This window comes from Thermobia domestica, chromosome 2, assembly GCF_964235325.1.
Source record: "Thermobia domestica chromosome 2, izTheDome1.hap1.1, whole genome shotgun sequence".
Lineage (NCBI taxonomy): Eukaryota > Metazoa > Arthropoda > Insecta > Zygentoma > Lepismatidae > Thermobia > Thermobia domestica.
The window spans coordinates 46,595,739-46,617,095 of record NC_137455.1 but is presented as its reverse complement, the minus strand read 5'-3'; the positions used below and the strand labels follow the sequence as shown (position 1 = coordinate 46,617,095).

Here is a 21,357-nt window from a genome sequence, read left to right as displayed (position 1 = left end):
TTTAGATTAATTAATCCCGTGTCAGTTGTGTGTTGGATTTTGGTCTGGTGCAGAAATTTTCAACCACTGAAATCCGAATAAAAAACAAAATTGTAAAATTTGTACTGCTCACAATGACTGACTGTAAGTACAATTTTTACCATTTTATATACTGGTACATATTTTTTAACTGTATTGGACGTGGTCACACGGACACTATTAAAGAATCTTAAAACTGCTTAAATCACTTGGAAACGAGGAAATTAAAATTATATTTTTAAAAATCCTGTTCTAGTGTTGCAGTACACTGTAATATTAGAAACTACTATTTAGAACTACAAACTTTGTAGCACTTTGTAGTAGAAAGTAACTTGAACATTGTAAAGCAGGTTACATAATCAAGCAGATAATAAGAAAAAAAAATTTTTTCTACTTACTTGACTTCGTGCCAGAAATGGAAAAATGGAAATCTCACTAAAGACTTAATAAAATTTATATAGAAAATTCAATTATACTAATTATCCAGAGTTATTTGTGTTTTTTACTACACTTACTTCAGTATATCCAGTTTGTTATTACATTCACTTCTCCTCCTAATGTCATTATATTCACTTCACTTCACACTAATAAAGTACGATACAATTAATGAGGAATAATTCAGTTTATATTGAATTTTAAGTGCTATTTTGTAATTTAAATAATTGGTTATATAACGCATAACATTTTCACTTACGTCATTCTACATTTATTTCTTTTCAAAATTGACCAAAAGTATCTTTTCTTTCCCTTGTCTTTGATATTAATTCCCTTGCAATGGTGTTTAAATTTAAGTCTGGTCGCTACACATATGCAACAACAGCAGATGAGCCAATCTTTCCTGCGTCATGGACGTCCTCAAATATGTCTTTAGACGACGCAAATAGCTGAATGATCTTTCGCAAATGCTCAAGAAGCTGGCATTGTGAGAACGAAAGTCCCTAGACGAACAACTTGATCGAGAAGGCTGCGAACAGTTGGGGTTTCAGCACTAATAGTTTTTAATATTCTGGTGGTCGCCAGCGACTCAGTAGTCATCAAAGTAGGTGGAAGCAGCCTGAGCTGAGCTCATAATCTATCCAGGTTAAAATCCGACACATAAACTCCCAATTTTTGCTTCAAATAATCTCTTGAGAGAGGCCCACCAGCACATATAGCTCCTTCACAAAGTATCTTCTAGAGTTTTATGAGTTATTTGAGGCCTGGCTGATTGAAACGACGCTGCACTCTATTCAACAAATAGTCAATGATTTCGAAGTACATTTTTGGAAGATCTCATACAGGTTCTAGGGTACGTGCTATAGAAGGAGTATCAGTCTGCTCCAACCTAATTGGTGTTCTGTTTGATCTTGATGAAGGAGGCAATTTTAAGTATAGTCTGTTTGCATTTTCCTTTGCTTCCTTATAGATGTTTTCAAATGCACTGTCCGTTCGTAGGTTTCTCAGAATATCCTCTAGACAGAATTGCTGCTGATCTTTTAGCTCCAGAAGCAGAAGCTTCAGAATTTTTAAGCACTTTCGCCAGTTGTCCACAAGGTACAAAAGCACGTATACTGACTATCAGAAAAAATATCATTCCGAATTTGTTCATTCTTTTCAAATACCCTTTTAGAAGTACTTTTTTATCATCATTTGGACTACTTGTATTACTAATGATTCTTTTCCAACGTGATTTGAATTCGCTTGTAGTAGATTGAAATCTGCTTAGAGATTTTCGCCTAACACACCAGCGAGTAGGACAAAGAGACAGCAAATGTTTAGGATTACTTTCGTTGATAGTTTTATAGGCTTCAAGAACAATGTCGGCGTATATTGTCTATCGTTTTGCAGAATCCAGGTTGATGCTTCAAACTCTTTCACTATAGCCCGTACGTCACACAAAGATTCGCATTTTCGTGCTACTTCCTGCAATGGAAGATCTAATGCATGATTGTTGCAATGAATGTATACAGTTTTCGGATGTTGAGTCGAAATTATCTTCTGCACACCATTCACTCGTCCTGACATAATAGCTGCACCATCATGACACTATTTGCGTATATTTTCTGCATTCAGGTCAAGTTTCGTTAGAATATCTTTGATCGTGAATTTTGTTTGTCATGTGGGGTGATCATTCCCATAAATATTTTGTTGGGTTTGATGAATCAGAGTCAATACGGCGCACACAGAGACAACTGTTCTTTCTTTGAAATATCAGTCGTGGAGTCGGCAATGATTGCATAAAATGGAGACTCTTTAACTTCTGCTACCAAGTCTCTCTATATTGCATGTCCCATAATCCTTAAAATTTCATTCTTTTAATCAGCACTAAGCCAGTTATCCCGTCGATTAATCCATTGATTGAGAACGGGCACATCCATTTTTCTTTCAGCCAGGAGCGACATCAAATTATCCGTACTATGCAAATGTTCACTGATTGCTTGACCACTGGGAGCTAAATATCTAAGACTACTAGTTATTATAAGCAGTGACTGTCTTCCTTATTCTTGTTTACGAACTTAGTCTGAAAGGAGAGCTGAAACAGGTGTTCTGCACTCATATCTGAACCCTTTCACTACCACTGGGACATATGTGTCCCACAATACATTCTCAGAGGACCCCTGGTAATTTACCGAATCTTATTGCTATGAATCGATGTTCCACTAGTAAAGAGAAGCCTGCAAATGGTTCACAGAATTGTTATGAACATTATCAAATAGACAGTAGTGGAAGTGAACGTGAACAATGAAATTGAGGAACAATGTGCTAGTGATAAAGCAGTGGTTGCATGTACTGTCATTTGGGAAAGGATGCCGAAATGTAAAATATTTGTAATCATAAATATGACTCAATTGTTTTTTTTTTTTTTTTTTTTGCAATATACGTATCATAATTGAAAATACAAGATGATCATTCATGTCACTACCACTGGGACATATAGGTCCCACGTAAAAATATCAGTGGGATACATAATGTCTCACCCTTCCCACGTCGAAAAACGAAACGGTGGAAAATGTTTTATATATATATATATTTATATGTTTGAAAACAACTTAAAGTAGCCATATAATGTTTCTCACTCCAAAAAAAAAATGGCAGTGAAAGGGTTAAACGAAAGGAACGACAATGGAGTTCGCATTTTTCATATGCTCTCAATTATTAATCCTACCTTATACATTTTTCCTCCTCACTATAAAAATTACTGCACTCTGCATATAGTTTGTAAGAATTTAACTTTATGGAAAATGTATTTAGATCCTAAATGTCTTGTTACTCATTTAAACTGTTATATTTTTCAAACTTTAAAATCTCGCTCGACGATTCGTTTCATATTGCAGACTTACGATAACTTAAACAACAATTTTTAAAGAACTTACAGTGTTTTGAGAATGTACACCAATGGAAATAAAGAGAATTTTCAATTCTTTTTCTTAACTCTTTCTAACATGGGGGAAGAAAAAGCGCTCGGTCCCTTGTTTCAAAGAGAAAGATGAATCTGGAATAGATAATTTTTTCACATTACCATAAAAAGCAAAATTTAGTTCTTATAATCAGTGTTGTGTGATGTTTCTACAGTCTGAAAGTGAGGGGGCAAAAGGAGTGTCTTGCCCTCCCTGAAAATTTCAGGAGGGGCAACTGCCCCCCTTGCCCCCCCGGTTCCGGCGCCCCTGGTGGCCGGAACGAATCATCATGATGCAGGTAACCCTTTTCCAATATTCTGGTGGCTTTCATTCGTCCATTGCAATTCTGTTTGATTTCACAGCTGTATCCGAAACCAAAGAGAAATAATATGTGAGAACGCTTGCAACACCTTTCGACAACTCATATCTACATGCAATAAAATCAACTGTCAAATTTACCCCGAACACCCTGTAGTAAGGGGCGAATAGGCATTGACTGTTTCGGAATTTAAAACTGTCTGAAGCAGTAAGATTCTTTATTCCTGTAGTTTTCAAACGTCGCTTTGGGCTATGCGGTTAAGGAAATTCAAGATATCATCAGTGGATTAAGACTGAACGTACAGTACCAGTCATGTGGTACGCGGACGATGTAGAAATGAAATGAAATGAAATTTCTAATTTTACATCCCACGGTTAAGTACCGAGGCTAAGGGAAACAGATGATGTAGATATGACAGAAGATAGTTCTGTAAGTCCAGTGCAAGAAAATCCGAACATTTTTCCTGACCACATTTAAGAACATTCGTGTAGGGAGATTTGGTGACAACCTGAAACCCTTTTCACTAGCGCTGTAGTGTGGTTCTCTACTTAGGGAAAATAGTAACAAGTTGAATGTCTGGCCATTCTTAGTACAAGGAAAATGAAATCTTTGAGTTTTACGTCCCACGTTTTTGCCGGCTAAGCTAAAGGAGACGGTGGTGATAAGAAATGAATGAAATGGTGGAATGAAGAAAGTGAGAGGAAGCGGGAGAACCCCGAGGAAACCCACGCACACGATGTTTGTCCACCTCAAAGTTCACTTGGAGGGAGCAGGGTTTGAACCCGGAACCCCATGCACCAGAAGTGAACGCTCTACCTTTGAAGTTCTTCTAAACTGTACATTTGTGGACGTTTCTAGAAAGATGACGTTTTCACTGATCGATTGCAAATTGTGTACATTGTTTAGTTCTAATTGAATATTTAAAAAACATGCCCATTATTTCTTTATTACATTTTTACAGGTACCAAATTTCACAGAAGTAAATCCCCACGCTGAGCGGGTTTGCATATCCAGGCTCCTAACTATGAAAATATTTACGATCACTCCAACCCCAATCATTTCACAGATTCAACCTGTTGTATAAAAGTTATTAGGACATAAAATTGAATGTAATTTATACGAAAAACCCTTTTATGCATTGCAAGACCTGTAACGTCCAAATATTCACCACAAACTTATAGTTGTATCGACATAAACAAACAAACAAAATAAAAAAAAGTGTGGAGCAGGAAACCACTTTACACAAAAGTCAAAAGAGGTTATTGAAGGCATACGAACTGGTCGAGCGGTTTGGGTGACTAGTCTGTCAATCAGAAGTTTATGTGTTCAAACCCTGTAGAAAATATTCGTTTTGTTTTTTTTCTTAAAAGTGTGTTCCTATTTTCATCAGAGGACTGAGAACATTTCTTTGAATAAATCTTTGGAAATTACTTTTCTCTCAAATTCGATTAGAAGCGAACATTATATGAATTGCTAATCTAAAATCCACAGCTGAGAACAAAATATTAAGTATGTTCAATATGTCATTATTATCATTTGATTTGTAATTAAAAAGTAATTATAAGCATTGACGATTTCAGAAGATTCTCCCCGGTAATGGTCAAGATATGAATGAGAAAAAACTGATAAAACATTATTAGTCTACTTTGAGCATGATCGAAAATAACTTATGGCCACGAAGGGGAAATTTATGTCGACAGGGTCTCAAATTCTCCGACGGGTCATGACCTGAAATTATCATTGTTTGAAAGGTATCCTTAACAAATAGAATATTATATTTATTTCTCCTTCTACGTTTTGAAATGGAAAAATCATAATTTTAAATAGAATTATAATACGATAAGCATAAAGATTTATACAACTAATGAAGTAAATATCCTTGTGTAAGTTATCGATTTCTATTCGGATTAAAACTCGAATATTCGTTTGCATCACACTTTAAAGTAAATCCTCTCTATATATAGTTCCTACTGGAAAGCATGTTTAACTCCAATTACTTAATCAATATTTTTAATAATATATTTTTATTGTAATACTCTTACTATTCAATGTTGTATGCACTTAATTTCCCAAAGGAAAACCTCACAAATGTATAATTGACTAGTAAATATTATCAAATAAATTATCATTTAGTTTACGTAAACATTGCATCGCCTGATTTGAAACTTCGTATTTTAAATAATAATAATAATAATAATAATAATAATAATAATAATAATAATAATAATAATAATAATAATAATAATAATAATAATAATAGTAATAATAATAATAATAATAATAATAATAATAATAGTAATAATAGTAGTAGTAGTAGTAGTAGTAGTAGTAATAAAATCATAGCCATATTTTTATCAGAATTTCAGGCTTAGTCAATAAATGAATTCAACATAGTCTCTATTCGAAGCTCTATTTAATCGAATCAGATAGAAATACGAAGAGGAACTTCGAGAACAGATAAAAGAAAAATGTTACTTTGGTGGGTTTGGATGTAACTTTTAAGAGTTAGTTTTTTTTTTTTTTTTTTGCAAATTACAGACAAATGCCTTGGACACTTTTTTCTTTTCTTTAAGTTAACTGATTCACCGAACGTATCTGACATATGAGTAACTTGTCTCTATATTCTACTCGGTTATACACGTTTTACAATCTTTTCCATTAACCTTGAACGACAAGAACACGAACACAAAAACATCCACATAGGTATGACAGTTAAAACTCCTAACCTCCCCCACGGGGAATCGAACCCGGGACCACATACACCTGAGGCACACGTGCTAGCCACTAGACCAGCGGGAAGAGCAAATAAAATGTATTTTGTAGTGTCTGAAGTTGATAGCTATTTCACCCTGTTGTAGTATGTTTATTGATTTTTTAATGTTTACCGTATTCGTTACTTTGAGGAATGATATATATTATTGATATAGGTTTCATTACATATTCGGCCATAAATATTATATAAATTATCAGAATTATTCATGATCTTCCATGGAAATTCACTGGTGCATGCGCAGTAGACAGACAGTGTAATTGGAAGATGAGTTCAACAGAGATTATAGGGCTATATTCCGCCGATTATATTTTATTTAATAACTATTTAGAAGAGATAACGAAAACGAGTCTACATAATGAAGATGGAATTTTCGTAGAAGATAGAATGGTGAGGTGTATACGGTTTGGGGTTGATATGGTTGTTGTTGTAGAATCTAAAAAGAAAATTAATAAGATGTAGAAAACTTGAGAAAGGCTTGTGAAGAATATGGGATGAAAATAAATGTTAGAAAGACAAAATCCATGGTGATTGAAACGAAGCGATCGGTGTGAAATATGGAAGTAGGAGCGGGAAAAAACAACAAGTGATTAGTTTTCGATATCTGAGTACTATTACTAGTGATGATTTGACATGCGAACGTGAAATAAAAGCAAGGATAGAAATGGCGAAAAGAGCCTTTAGGATGGAGGAAATAGTATTTTGAGGGGTATGGTGGCAGGGAAGAGAGGGAGAGGACGAATTAGACTATATAGAAACAGAATTAGGCTATTGGCGATATCAAAACAGAAAAATCGTATGTGAAGATGGAGAGGTTAACAGAAGATCGTGGAGCATGGCAGCTTCTCAGCTGCGGTAAGTGACCCGCTGGTAATGGCGGAATACTTCTGATATAATGATACTGATGATGCACAGTAGGAACAGAAATATCCACTTTACTGTCATTGCTAATACGAATCACAATGCAAATTTCTACAGGTTGTCAAAATACCTCGCTCTAAAAGCTGTAGAAAAATATCTGTTACTATGCGAGGGAAAATCATAGGTCGAGCAACAATTAGACAAATTGCCATTCAGATAGCTAGGGGTATGAGCTGTGACGAGAAAACAGTGAAGAAATTGATTTAGCGGTATGAAGAAGGTAGTGAATATTTCACATCTTGGCCAAGAAGTAGGACACCAATAATAATAATAATAATAATAATAATAATAATAATAATAATAATAATAATAATAATAATAATAATAATAATAATAATAATCATCATCATCATCATCCCAGGAATTTATATTTATTTCCAGCAAAACTTTTGCATACCCTCCTAGTGCAATATGATGTTTTTGTAAAACGGCAATTATAAAATTGTCAAGCTGAATTTGAAAGTCATAATAAGTAGTGCTTTATTTACTTATTGCACAATTCTTTTATGCCAGTAGCTTTCGCCACCTTACTCGCTCTTCATGCTTACTCAGGAGGAAGCTGCAGGTCCCTAGGTTGGGAACTACTGCTTTCCACCAAGGAATTCAGACAGCCTGTTAGAAATTTGCGTTCTGACCAACATCAGAAAATTGTGTTCTTCTGTTTCTACTGCGCATGCACCAGTGAATTTCCATGGAAGATCATGAATAATTCTGATAATTTATATAATATTTATGGCCGAATATGTAATAAAACCTATATCAATAATATATATCATTCCTCAAAGTAACGAATACGGTAAACATTAAAAAATCAATAGACATACTACAACAGGGTGAAATAGCTATAAACTTCAGACACTACAAAATACATTTTATTTGTTCTTCCCGCTGGTCTAGTGGCTAGCACGTGTGCCTCAGGTGTATGTGGTTCCGGGTTCGATTCCCCGTGGGGGAAGTTAGGAATTTTAACTGTCATACCTACGTGGATGTTTTTGTGTTCGTGTTCTTGTCGTTCAAGGTTAATGGAAAAGATTGTAAAACGTGTATAACCGAGTAGAAAATAGAGACAAGTTACTCATATGTCAGATACGTTCGGTGAATCAGTTAACTTAAAGAAAAGAAAATAGTGTCCAAGGCATTTGTCTGTAATTGTAAAAAAAAAAAGAAGAAAAAAAACTCTTAAAAGTTACTTTCAAACCCACCAAAGTAACATTATTTTTACCTGTTCTCGAAGTTCCTCTTCGTATTTCTATCTGATTCGATTAAATAGAGCTTCGAATAGAGACTATGTTGAATTCATTTATTGACTAAGCCTGAAATTCTGATAAAGATATGGCTATGATTTTACTACTACTACTACTATTATTATTATTATTATTATTATTATTATTATTATTATTATTATTATTATTATTATTATTATTATTATTATTATTATTATTTAAAATACGAAGTTTCAAATCAGGCGATGCAATGTTTACGTAAACTAAATGATAATTTATTTGATAATATTTACTAGTCAATTATACATTTGTGAGGTTTTGCTTTGGGAAATTAAGTGCATACAACATTGAATAGTAAGAGTATTACAATAAAAATATATTATTAAAAATATTGATTAAGTAATTGGAGTTAAACATGCTTTCCAGTAGGAACTATATATAGAGAGGATTTACTTTAAAATGTGATGCAAACGAATATTCGAGTTTTAATCCGAATAGAAATCGATAACTTACACAAGGATATTTACTTCATTAGTTGTATAAATCTTTATGCTTATCGTATTATAATTCTATTTAAAATTATGATTTTTCCATTTCAAAACGTAGAAGGAGAAATAAATATAATATTCTATTTGTTAAGGATACCTTTCAAACAGTGAAGATTTCAGGGCATGACCTGTCGGAGAATTTGAGATCCTGTCGACATAAATTTCCCCTTCGTGGCCATAAATTATCTTCGATCATGCTCAAATGGACTAATAATGTTTTATCAGTTTTTTCTCATTCATATCTTGACCATTACCGGGGAGAATCTTCTGAAATTGTCAATGCTTATAATTAGTTTTTCACTACAAATCAAAGGATAATAATGACATATTGAACATACTTAATATTTTGTTCTCAGCTGTGGATGTTAGATTAGCAATTCATATAATGTTCGCTTCTAATCGAATTTGAGAGAAAAGTAGTTTCCAAAGATTTATTCAAAGAAATGTTCTCAGTCCTCTGATGAAAATAGGAACACACTTTTAAGAAAAAAAAAACAAAACGAATATTTTCTACAGGGTTTGAACACATAAACTTCTGATTGACAGACTAGTCACCCAAACCGCTCGACCAGTTCGTATGCTTTCAATAACCTCTTTTGACTTTTGTGTAAAGTGGTTTCCTGCTCCACACTTTTTTTTATTTTGTTTGTTTGTTTATGTCGATACAACTATAAGTTTGTGGTGAATATTTGGACGTTACAGGTCTTGCAATGCATAAAAGGGTTTTTCGTATAAATTACATTCAATTTTATGCCCTAATAACTTATATACAACAGGTTGAATCTGTGAAATGATTGGGGTTGGAGTGATCGTAAATATTTTCATAGTTAGGAGCCTGGATATGCAAACCCGCTTAGCGTGGGGATTTACTTATGTGAAATTTGGTACACTGCAAGTGTTAAAATTAGAAAAAACTAAAACATTATATCCTACGAGTTATAATTCCAAAACCACATACTTGTATACAAGGGTTGTATATCTCTCAGACATTTGTTTCATGGCCAAAATATAATGAAAAGCGAAGGATAACCATTTCTCCAGTCTAAGATGAATTTTTATTGTTTGGAGTGTTTTGTTTAATGAACACCATATATCACTGACATTATAATTAATTGTGTATGTAATGTATTTGCTTATTACATACGGCATGCAAGAAGAAAGAAAACATAGAAACTCCAAAGAGAAGTAGGCTCAATCTTGCAAACGGTGTGAGTGAGATGTTGAAAAAAACAATCGAAAAAAATCTCCCCTTCATGGTACCCCTTGCCGATTTATATCAAGACGTCTTTCACTTGTGTCTGTAAAGGGATATTATGTACAGATGTTGTGAGGAATGACAAAGAAATCCAAGCTCATATGTGAATGATGCGCTGTGTAGAGAGCGCAAATTCAGCTAGTAATTAATTAAAAACTAAACTTCAACGGTGAATCATGAGTTTTGGATTATATTTCATTAACCATACCGTGTCCTGTTGTCTTTCTGGAGTCATAGTGGATAATTTCATATGAGTACAGTAATAAGTGGAGTGGCTCTAGTACAGGCTCAATTTTTATTTTTCTAAATGAGAATTTGCACTTACTCACCTAATCTCTTATTACAGTGACACCTATACTACTTATAAAATGAGAAAAGGTGGCAGTGTATGATATTTGTGGAAGATAGAGAAAATGATTGTCATTATTACAGCTAGCAACAAACATTATGGCTAATGTTTAGCAGAAGGGGTCCAGCAATTGTTTCTAAAAAATGCTGCAATTTCGGTAATTTCTGTTTACATTAGTTTAGTTTAGCTTACGTTCGGTTAGTTTAGGTGAGTTTAGATTAGTTTAGGTTAGTTTATGTTACATTATGTTAATGTAGGGGTCCGGCATAATTTTCCCAAAAATGATAGAATTTCGCTTATTTCTACTGATATTAGGTTAGTTTAGGTTAGTTCAGGTTAGCTTAGGTTAGAATAGGTCAGGTTAGGTTAGATGTGGTTATATTATGTTATGGTTGCATTATCCATTTCTCCTGTAAATTTTGTGTTTTTGGACCCCCTCTGCTAAACATAACCTCGCATTATTAGCTATAGTTGAATAGAAATTACAATCTCCCAAATAATAATAATAATAATAATAATAATAATAATAATAATAATAATAATAATAATAATAATAATAATAATAATAATAATAATAATAATAATAATAATAATAATAATAATGATATAAAGTATGTTAACTATGCAGCTTCATCTCATGTGGATTCCAATTATATCGCTTATTTCATCTAACAAGTAAATAAAACTGTTTATGATATGGAGAATACAGTAGAAAACGAGCAGACAATGTTCTAAGAACCAATGGGACACTTTACGAGCAAGCAACTTTCTCCTATTCTTAAAAATAAAATCACTATTTCATACTTTTCTAAAACATGCAGCAGCTCGTGGCTCGTTGGTCTAGGGGTATGATTCTCGCTTAGGGTGCGAGAGGTCCCGGGTTCAAATCCCGGACGAGCCCTTTCTTTTAAATACCTAGGTACAGCACTTTGTCGTAATTCGAGTTTTCCTATCTCTTACCTTAAATTTTCTTTTCTGTGTTTCTTTCTTTCTTTTCTTTTATTTTCAGTTGTTTCTTTTTCCACTTTCTTTTCTATGTTTCTTTTTCTTTATTTATTTTATGACAATTAACACATTTTTCTAACCATTCCGAAATCGGAAGTATTTAATGTGAGGATAGCTTTTTGGTGATAGGAAGAACAACAATATGAAGAAAGTTATGTTGAAGGGGACAAATTATCTTGATGATACGAGCATTCTAACCTAAGTGACGACATAAAGAACAAGAAAATTAGGAATACCAAAAATGGATCAAAGGATTACGATCTTGGCCAATAATTAGTTCTTGGCTCAGGAAGCACAATATTTTTGAACGGACTCTAAATCTTTTTTTTTTTTTTTTTTTTTTTTTTAACGGAATAAGGACATTATGCTGAGTTAAGTGATAGTTTGGGTTTGGCTACACTGTATATAGTTCTCCTGATATAAGGCCTAAAAAAAATTGATTGAAATATATTGAATCTTTTGATCCAAAAAGGTAGTGATTCATTTATTGATTTACCTATCAACCTCCAATTTGTTGGTTATATATACAGGTGCAGGAAGATAAGATCAGATGTTTTAGGAGACGATATAGAATGATACGATGCTTGAACATTAAACATTTGACTAATGACTAATATTTTAAATATGTTAAAACTGTAAAACTTTGTTTAGTAATAATTCATATTTCTGTGTATATTTAGCTCCAGCTTATTTTTCGTATAAATTCTTAGAATTTCCGATGTTGGCCTAACACGATAACTTACTGGTTGAAGTAAGATAGATTACTTGGTTGTTAGAGTTTGATGTCCCTTTCAGCACCGAGGCTATATGAGACGTGGACTCACAGTTTAACTTGGGAATCAAACTACATGAGTTCCTACCGGGAATCGAGCCCGATTTCCTGCACCAAAGATGCGTACGCTGCTCATATAGTTATGACGGAATTTTCCTTGAATTAAGAGAGAGTGAATTCCAGTTCAAAAGTTACAATATAATGACTTTGGAAACCGATATGCTCACCACGTATCTCCCAATTTAGTGAGTGCTATCTGTCTGACCACAGCCCTCCGTAGACTGCGTAAAGAAAATTTAAGATAAGAAACAGGAAAACTATAATTATAACGAAAATAAGGGCTCGTCCGGGATTTGAACCCGGGACCTCTCGCACCCTAAGCGAGAATCATACCCCTAGACCAACGAGCCACGAGCTCCTGTGTATTTTAGAAAAGTATGAAATAGTGATTTTATTTTTAAGAATAGGAGAAAGTTGCTTGCTCGTAAAGTACCCTATTGGTTCTTAGATCATTGTCTGCTCGTTTTCTACTGTATTCTCAATACCATAAACAGTTTTATTTACTTGTTAGATGAAATAAGCGATATAACTGGAATCCACATGAGATGAAGCTCCATAGTTAACATACTTTATAATAATGATAATAATAATAAAGTTCCATTGAGGAGCAATAATCAGCTTCTTGCTTCGTAGACTCTGGTTCGTTTCCTTGAGGGGTCACGTAATAGTTTGGATTCCATCCATATCTCATATAGCCTCAGTGCTAAAAATTGATGTTAAACAGAAACATATGAAATTAAGTGACGTCATAGCTTATTAAACCTATTATTATTATTATTATTATTATTATTATTATTATTATTATTATTATTATTATTATTATTATTATTACAAATTTCAAAATAAGGGAAAATAGTTTAACTAAATAAGTTTACTAGCCTTTACAGAGTATCTACTAACAAACAAAAATTAAGAGAAGTTAATTGTAATGATACGGATTGCGATTACGAATTTCCAAGAGGGAAGTAACAAAAGTAATACATAAAAAAATTGTACTTTCTGTTAATATTGAATTCCAAGTACATAATTAGTATTACAGCACTGTTGACATCTCCAGACTTCTTTCTATCTTTTTCTTCTTTGAATAAATTAACTTTTTAAATACAAATACACGAACTATGTGACTCTAAATTGCCTACCATCTTTTCAAGAGGACACGGATGTCTAAATTTAGGAACCAAAGTCAATTTTGACAAAAATCAACTATGTTTAACTATGATAGTTTTTATTAAGGTCTATTTGTTATATTTACAAATTTAAATCATCTTTATAAATTTGAATTATAAATTCGAAAGAAGAATAATTATTCTTAGTGAAAATGTTTCAATTTTATTTCTAACTTTATCATATAACATACAACCAGTAGGTAGTTATATAGAAGATGTCAGTAACTGTTAGCCAGAAATCTCAGACAAGAAACATAATCAAGGTAATGCCCGCCCTCCCCCTCCCAAAGAGTTTTTTTTTAATACAAATTCATAAAATTCATTGTGAACTTGTGAATTTCTTGTGTATGCGGGCAATTTAACATTTGTTTTTCCTCTTAGGATTTTTGAAATAAACAAGAAAATAGTCAAAAAATCTCTTTAACAGGGTTGTATGAGGATTTTAAAATTTGACTCTGTGTATTTTAAATGGGACTATTCCCAAACCCCAAAATATTTAGGTACAGTACCTTCAGCAGATGCAGAATCTTAAAATTTTTTGAAGTTTTAGGATTTGCAGTGTAACCAACAGGAGAAGTTTGAAATATTAGCTTTCTGATATATAAGAGGGTTAAGGGAATGGCGTAACTAGTTTTACTGCGCCCTAGATCGATCGTTCATCGATTTACTCATACATGCCCCCTGCCCCACGCATTTCAGCTGCTGCGTCTGTACTTAATCCAATTTAATAAAAAATAACGATAATAAAATAAAATAAAACAATAATAAAAGATGGTAATAAAAACTGAGTTTTTTAAAATGCTAATCCTGGATTCTCTCGTGTTAAACAACATGGCTCTCCTCAATGTCGCCTTCAGAAGGGCGGAGATAAATATGTATTATGAAGTACTGCATTCTACATTTTTAGTTAGCGAACCGAATATTGACTTGGTTTCGTTTGTTGGTGAGCTACATCAACCCTTTTGATTCAAAATGGCGGCCGTTTGAAAATTTTAAACATCCGTAGCTTTGTTTATTGGTTTACAAAAATAAAAAAATAAAGAAGTAAAGTGTTTTAACAAAAATTAGAAATGGTACCGAAAAATCTCGGTGCGAATCCGTAAGCGAGCAATTGTTGGGATATGCGGGTTCAAAGCCCCAGTAACTTAAAGCTAAACCACATATAAAATTAATCCAAACCTTTATATATTTGAGGCAAATTCCTTTAAGAAACCACAAGAACTAGAAACGTGCCATTCTTGCTGGTCAATCCCAAATTTTATCTAGATTTGCCAATTTTCATTCAAATTTTCAAAAATCATACCGTTATTTTTCTATTTAGCGTTTCACGAATCGTCGTTTTGAGTCCAAGAGATTAACATTGACACTAGGGCGTTGCTAAATTTGATACCAATGGGTTAGGCAATCAGTAGAAGAACAACATATGAAAATTGAAAGACGCTTTGCTGTAACCTAACTGCCAAAACCTATTTCATATTGGCAGCTTCAAAGATTATGAATTATTATGAAAGATTATGAACCACAACCACAACGAGTCGTACTCGATTATGAATTTATAAGAAAGAATTATTTCCATTTAAGATCATCTATCGCTTCTCCACTCCAAGTTTACCACAAACTCGTCCCAACATCTATATATTAAAACTTTTTTTTTTCTTTTTAATGTTCCTTCTTTCCCTTTGAGTCCTCCCGTCCTTTCATTTGTGACCCTAAATGGACATATAGAGATACAGTGAGAAAGTAGGAAGGGGATTCATGCTCATATTAGAATGATGCACTGTATAGACAGCGCAGGTTGAGCTCGTAACATATTAAAAAGATAAAGTAAGAAAATGAATCATTCGTTTACTTCTCGTATATTCCATATCACTTATATAATTTAGACTTTTTTCACAACAGACCCAGAAGCCTGTACGGTATGACTGAAAAAAGTTACGCCAGTGAATTTACAGTATCTTAGGAAAACATATGTTACGAGTATCAACGCGATTAAGTAATACTTCTCCTAGCTTGAAGTATATCATATACTTGCTAGTTAGTTGCTACGTAAAAATTCAACAAACTGAAAAGTAAATACAGTACGATACACCTGTTCTGTTGTTACCGTAATAAGTGAACTGAAGAACACAAATAAATAACTAAAAAAAGCGAAAACTTTAAATTAACTTCATGACAAAAGGTAAGATGTTCAGAAAGAAATCCTTATTTCATAGCCACTTAAAAACAACGAAATTCGATGGCGAAAACGTGCCTCGTCATAAAAATGTCATAACCACATTGGGAAAGGCTGTGTGTGCATTTCTTCCTCCCCCTTCCTCTTGCTACAGTCATGTGTTATGTGGTGACTGCTTTTTAATGGTGGTGGAAGGTAGAATTGAACTTCACGCTTGGCCTTTGCCAAAAGTGTTAACGTAACCACAAAGGAGGAATGGCAATGATTCATGTTGTGTTTTGTTTCTCTTTTTTTCTTAATAAAAAATGAAAAAAAAAACACCTTTCATAGGAAACCAAAGGCTATTCACCATGATTTTAAAATAGCAGATTATTCTTCCCCTTGACATACAAGGCAAATGGGGAAGAAAGAACTCATTGTATTGAGAGGGAAAACAACTTACAGAGACAAGAATTATCCAATTTAACAAGAAAAAAGTCACAATTTCAAGAAGGATGAATCATGACAGCATCGTTAGATCTACGAACACAAACAATTATTTCTTTTAAGGCTATTGAACGCATATTGTAATACGAGTGCACACTAATTGCAAAATTAATGGAACACACATCTTTGTAAAAGTCATGCAGTGTCGAAAAATACTGTATGTTATCAATTCTGTCACTTCTGTTATCTTTGGCCCAAATAATCTGATTACTTTGGAATAATTGATTACATTTAGACTATGCAAAACATCTGCGAATCCATGTTCATACAAAGATTGTTTGTGTTATTCTTGTCATACTTCTGAATTTATGGTGGCGTATTTTACGTTATAGTGTCTGTAAACGAAGCGGCAGATCAATGAAAAGAAATGTTATGATCGTTATAAAGCGAACAATATGGAGCTTAGCATCTTTAATTACAATGCATGTTTTACCGCGTCTGGCACTAAAATATACTCTAATAGAAAGCTTGCTATGACGCCAGGATGTTAAAGCTTGAATCTACTGTATCTAAAATGTAGCTTTGTTTCTATTTCACTATATAGTTTTTCAAGTTTTGTCATTTCAATCCTGCAATCAGTCATTAAAAAAAATCTCACAGTAATTAATACTAATGACAATGAGCTATAATCACAGGCTTGCAAACGGGAAGATGAAGGGGATTCGACACTAATATCAGCTGTTTTCAATCATTTTTATATGTTACTCCTCCTACTCCCCCAAGGTGTGCTAAAGGGTTTTGCTCTCACGGGGGCTGAACTTAAAGAGTATAATCGGAACTGTCACTAATCACCTCACGCAGCCCGAGAGCTATGGATTCGACCCTAATATTGGTCATTTTTTATTATTTTCATATGTCTCCCCTTCCAATCCACCTATGTGTGCTAGGGGATGTTACCCTGACATCATTCTTTTCTAGACTATGAGTAGGCCTAATATGTGTGCCAAGTTTAGTTAAAATTGCTCCAGGCGTTCCAGAGTTTTGCTGGAATATATACACATATATACATCCATTTTTATATAGACATGTAAAGATTTTTTTAAAAAAATGTTAAATCTAAGATACCTAAGGACAGACCTCGAAAGCCAATTATGATCTCCGGATCACAATTTAAAAAACACTAGTTATTCTAATATCTAGATTTTGTTAACTATTTAAAGGAACTTGCGCATGCCCTCTGTGTAAGACCATCAAAGAAAGAATGAAGTGAAGGGAAAGGAATTACAACTCCAGTGTGAAGACATGTTTTGCTGCAGAGTACTTGTCTCTACGTCACAAAGCTGCAGGTCCGACGTAATAACGAGGGACTTTCACATTCAAGAGTTACAGTTCTTCATGTAAGTCAGACCTAAGCAAGCAAGCGGCTCGTTGGTCTAGGGGTATGATTCTCGCTTTGGGTGCGAGAGGTCCCGGGTTCAAATCCCGGACGAGCCCGTGAATTTTTATGAATGTGAATCTATACTACGTTAATTAAAACAGAGTTGTGATGTTAGGCAAATCAAGTTAATTTATACATGTGCTCGTTTATGCGGAATCCTTTGCAAAAATACTGAATGGCCATGTAGCTAGTATATTAAACAACTGAATCTTTATTATAAATAAATTGATTTTGCACAATATGTTATGAATAAAACATTGAGGTGAGGTGATTTTAGTTTAGCGTCCCGTTCAGCAGCGAGGCTATGTGAGACGTGGACCTACTGATTAACGTGGAATCCGAACCACATGAGCTCCCGCCGGGAATGAATAAAACATTGAGTAACAACCAGTGGCGTATTTACGATTTTGTTTCGGGGGGGCTTTGCTTGCCTGAAAATGTGAAAATTCTGCAAGATATTTCATATACTTTACTATAGTAAGTAAGATTTCGGGGGGGGGGGGCTTAAGCCCGGAAGCCCCCCCTAAATACGCCACTGGTAACAACATACCAAAATGATCTTCATTTCTTATAATATTTTCCCTGTAAAGTTTTAAAGCCATCAAAAATTATTATTATTATTATTATTATTATTATTATTATTATTATTATTATTATTATTATTATTATTATTATTATTACGAGGGTAATTCAGAAAGTAGCCACCGTTGTGGCGTGGTGTTTGTAGTAATGGGCGGAGTAGAGTTTCTTCCAGAAATTTTGTTATATTTACAATAGCAATTTATTTTTATTATGCGAACTCCGGATTGGCGAGGCAATCACCCTCTCCGAAAGTATGCCTGGGAGAAATAAAGGGGTGGAGCGCCACTGTTATTACGTCACGCAACCCGTGATTAGTGTTGCCCACGAGAGGAGAAGTGCATTTTTTCTTCAACTTCGAGACAAGGCGAGAAATAAGACATTTCTTGTCTCTTTTTGAGATGAGAATCGAGACGAGACGTTTAAAAGTTATCATCTCTCGATTCCCGAAAAATTGTTATGTTCATTTTCTAAATAAAAAACTGCTCTATAGACTAGGAATAACACGAAAATGCCAGTAACTAAAGAAAAAAATTGGTAATTGTTTTGTTTGTTGTGTAAATATATATATACAATTTCTTTTACTTCCTAATATGATTAAATGTACTACTTAATCTGCAATTGACTGCCTAATATAACTAGTTTCTTCAGTTCTACGATACGACTGTAGTGGATACTTGTTCTACATTACATCTTTAGCACAAGTACAAAGGTTCCCACAAAGGAATTTATACTGTTTGAACTTTAATAACTCGAACAAAAATAAACAAAATATATTTTTTAAAAGTCACAAAAATATTCAAAACATTACTGATGATGTTCTAATGCACATTATGTTTAAAATGCCCTCCACTGGCAACAATACATCAGTAACGCTGTGGAACAAACCGAGAAACATGTGATATCGTGTCCGTTGGAATGAATTCATAGGCAATCTCAATCCCCTCTCTCATGGCATCAAGCATACGTGATTTTTGGCATAGATAGTACTCTTCAGAATTCCCCACAGAAAGAGGTCTGAGTATGGCAGCGTTAGATCGGTAGATCTGAGTGGATACTCGACACTACCTCGACACCTTTCAACGAATGCTTCACCCAGGAATTGCAGCACTTCCCGATTATAATGTGGCGGTGCGCCATTTTGTTGAAAGAGTTCTCATCTGGGTACGGTTCAATACCTCGATCAATTCTTTTCCTGTAACATGTTAAATAACTCTTACACCCGACACTGTTCTTTTAAAAAAGAATGGCCCAACAAGTCCTCTGAGAGACATACTACACAACTTTGATAACACAGATAGATTAACAGCTCGTTCTTCCATAATATGGGGATTATCTCATGCCCAATATACACAGTTGTGGCGATTAACACACTTTCGACAAAGTTGATTTTTCAAATATCTAGGATCAATGTTAACAGACCAAAATTATATCCACGAAGAAATTAAATGTTGACTGAAATCGGGAAATTCCTGTAATTATTCAGCTCAAAATCTTTTGTCGTTGCGAATTCTATCCAGGAATTTGAAGTTTGAAAGACATAAAACGATAATTATACCTATTGTGCTATATGGTTGCGAAACATCGTCGCTTGCTCTGAGGTATTTGAGAACAAGATCCTGAAATAAAAAAAAAAAAAAAAAATTCGGATCCAAGAGGAACGGGAATACGGAATGGCGGAAAATTCGTAACGAGAAGAAACTGCATAATTTATACGTTTACCAAACATTGTTATGGTCATCAAATCTAGGAGGCTCAGGAGGGTCGATCATGTAGCCAGAATTGAAGAAAGTAAGAACGATTTCAAAGTTTTAATTGGAAATCCAATCAGAAAATGACCATTAGGAAGACCCAGGCGCAGATGGAAAGGCAATATTAAGATGGATCTCCTAGAAATAAGGATACAAAGTAAAAACTTGATCCAGTTGACTAAGAACAGAAGTCAATGGAGAGCTTTATGTGAACGCGGCATTGAACCTCCGGGTTCCATAGCTCATACAGTTAGTTTAGTTAGCTGAAGGGATATTTAACATAAGATGCATGCATAACTATTCTACAAAATTGGTAGCGTTAAAAGAAAGACCAAAGGTGAGATTTACATATATAACAATTGATAAATCTTATTGAGCTGAACAGGACGATATATGTAAGTGTAAAACATCAAGCGTAGTTTTTCGAGAAAAAATTAATTTCTTTGTAAACCTAAAAATTGATCAGACTTCTCATTGAAGTGATATAGATACTGAAATATGCTCTCGATATGGCTTTCATTGTGACACACAATATGGTTAATGGAATATAGCCGAAAATTATCCTTAACTTTTAATTTTTGTTTAACTATAATCAGACCCGTAGTCATGGGAAGACTGAAGTAATGGTGCCTGTTCTAAATGAATTATGATCTCTTTCTAAAAATAAATAAAACATTGTATATACAGGTTCTTTATTTTTTAAAGGCTCAAAGCTAGATATGAAACTCTTTCCAATTTTATTCGCCAATTTAAATTCAATTTAGCGCATTTCATGTATTATATACCTTCTGTATAAAATAATTTTAAAATATCCGATTCCAATGTGAAAACGTGTTTTGCTGTTTGTCACATTACACCACAGGTTGTAGATGTGACCTAATAACAAAGAGCTTTCACTTTCACGAGATGTTTCTCCATGTAGATCAAAAGCAACTAATGAAGTGGCTCGTTGGTCTAGGGGTATGATTCTCGCTTTGGGTGCGAGAGGTCCCGGGTTCAAATCCCGGACGAGCCCTTACGTTTTTATGAATGCCAATCTACAATGTTGAATAAAATAGTGGCGGCTCGTGGAGTAAAAGGTAGGGTGGTCCAAGCCTCAAGACAAATACTTTATGGTTACTACTACTAATGTATTATTATTGTTGTTATTAAGTGAATTGATTAAAAAACTCGAAATTGCAATCAGAAAAACTTATGTTACTAACAC

General features: G+C 33.9%; 1 protein-coding gene and 4 non-coding genes across 6 annotated transcripts in view; 4 read left to right on the top strand and 1 right to left on the bottom strand.

Annotated features, from left to right (window-relative positions):
- Positions 1-21,357, top strand: part of LOC145671617 (cysteine-rich secretory protein 2-like) — a 242,389-nt gene that overhangs the window by 69,882 nt on the left and 151,150 nt on the right. The window lies entirely within an intron of this gene.
- Positions 11,610-11,681, top strand: TRNAP-AGG (transfer RNA proline (anticodon AGG)). The gene has a single exon. It is a non-coding gene; the product is annotated as a tRNA-Pro (tRNA).
- Positions 12,896-12,967, bottom strand: TRNAP-AGG (transfer RNA proline (anticodon AGG)). The gene has a single exon. It is a non-coding gene; the product is annotated as a tRNA-Pro (tRNA).
- Positions 17,805-17,876, top strand: TRNAP-UGG (transfer RNA proline (anticodon UGG)). The gene has a single exon. It is a non-coding gene; the product is annotated as a tRNA-Pro (tRNA).
- TRNAP-UGG (transfer RNA proline (anticodon UGG)) lies at positions 21,094-21,165 on the top strand. Its single transcript has one exon. It is a non-coding gene; the product is annotated as a tRNA-Pro (tRNA).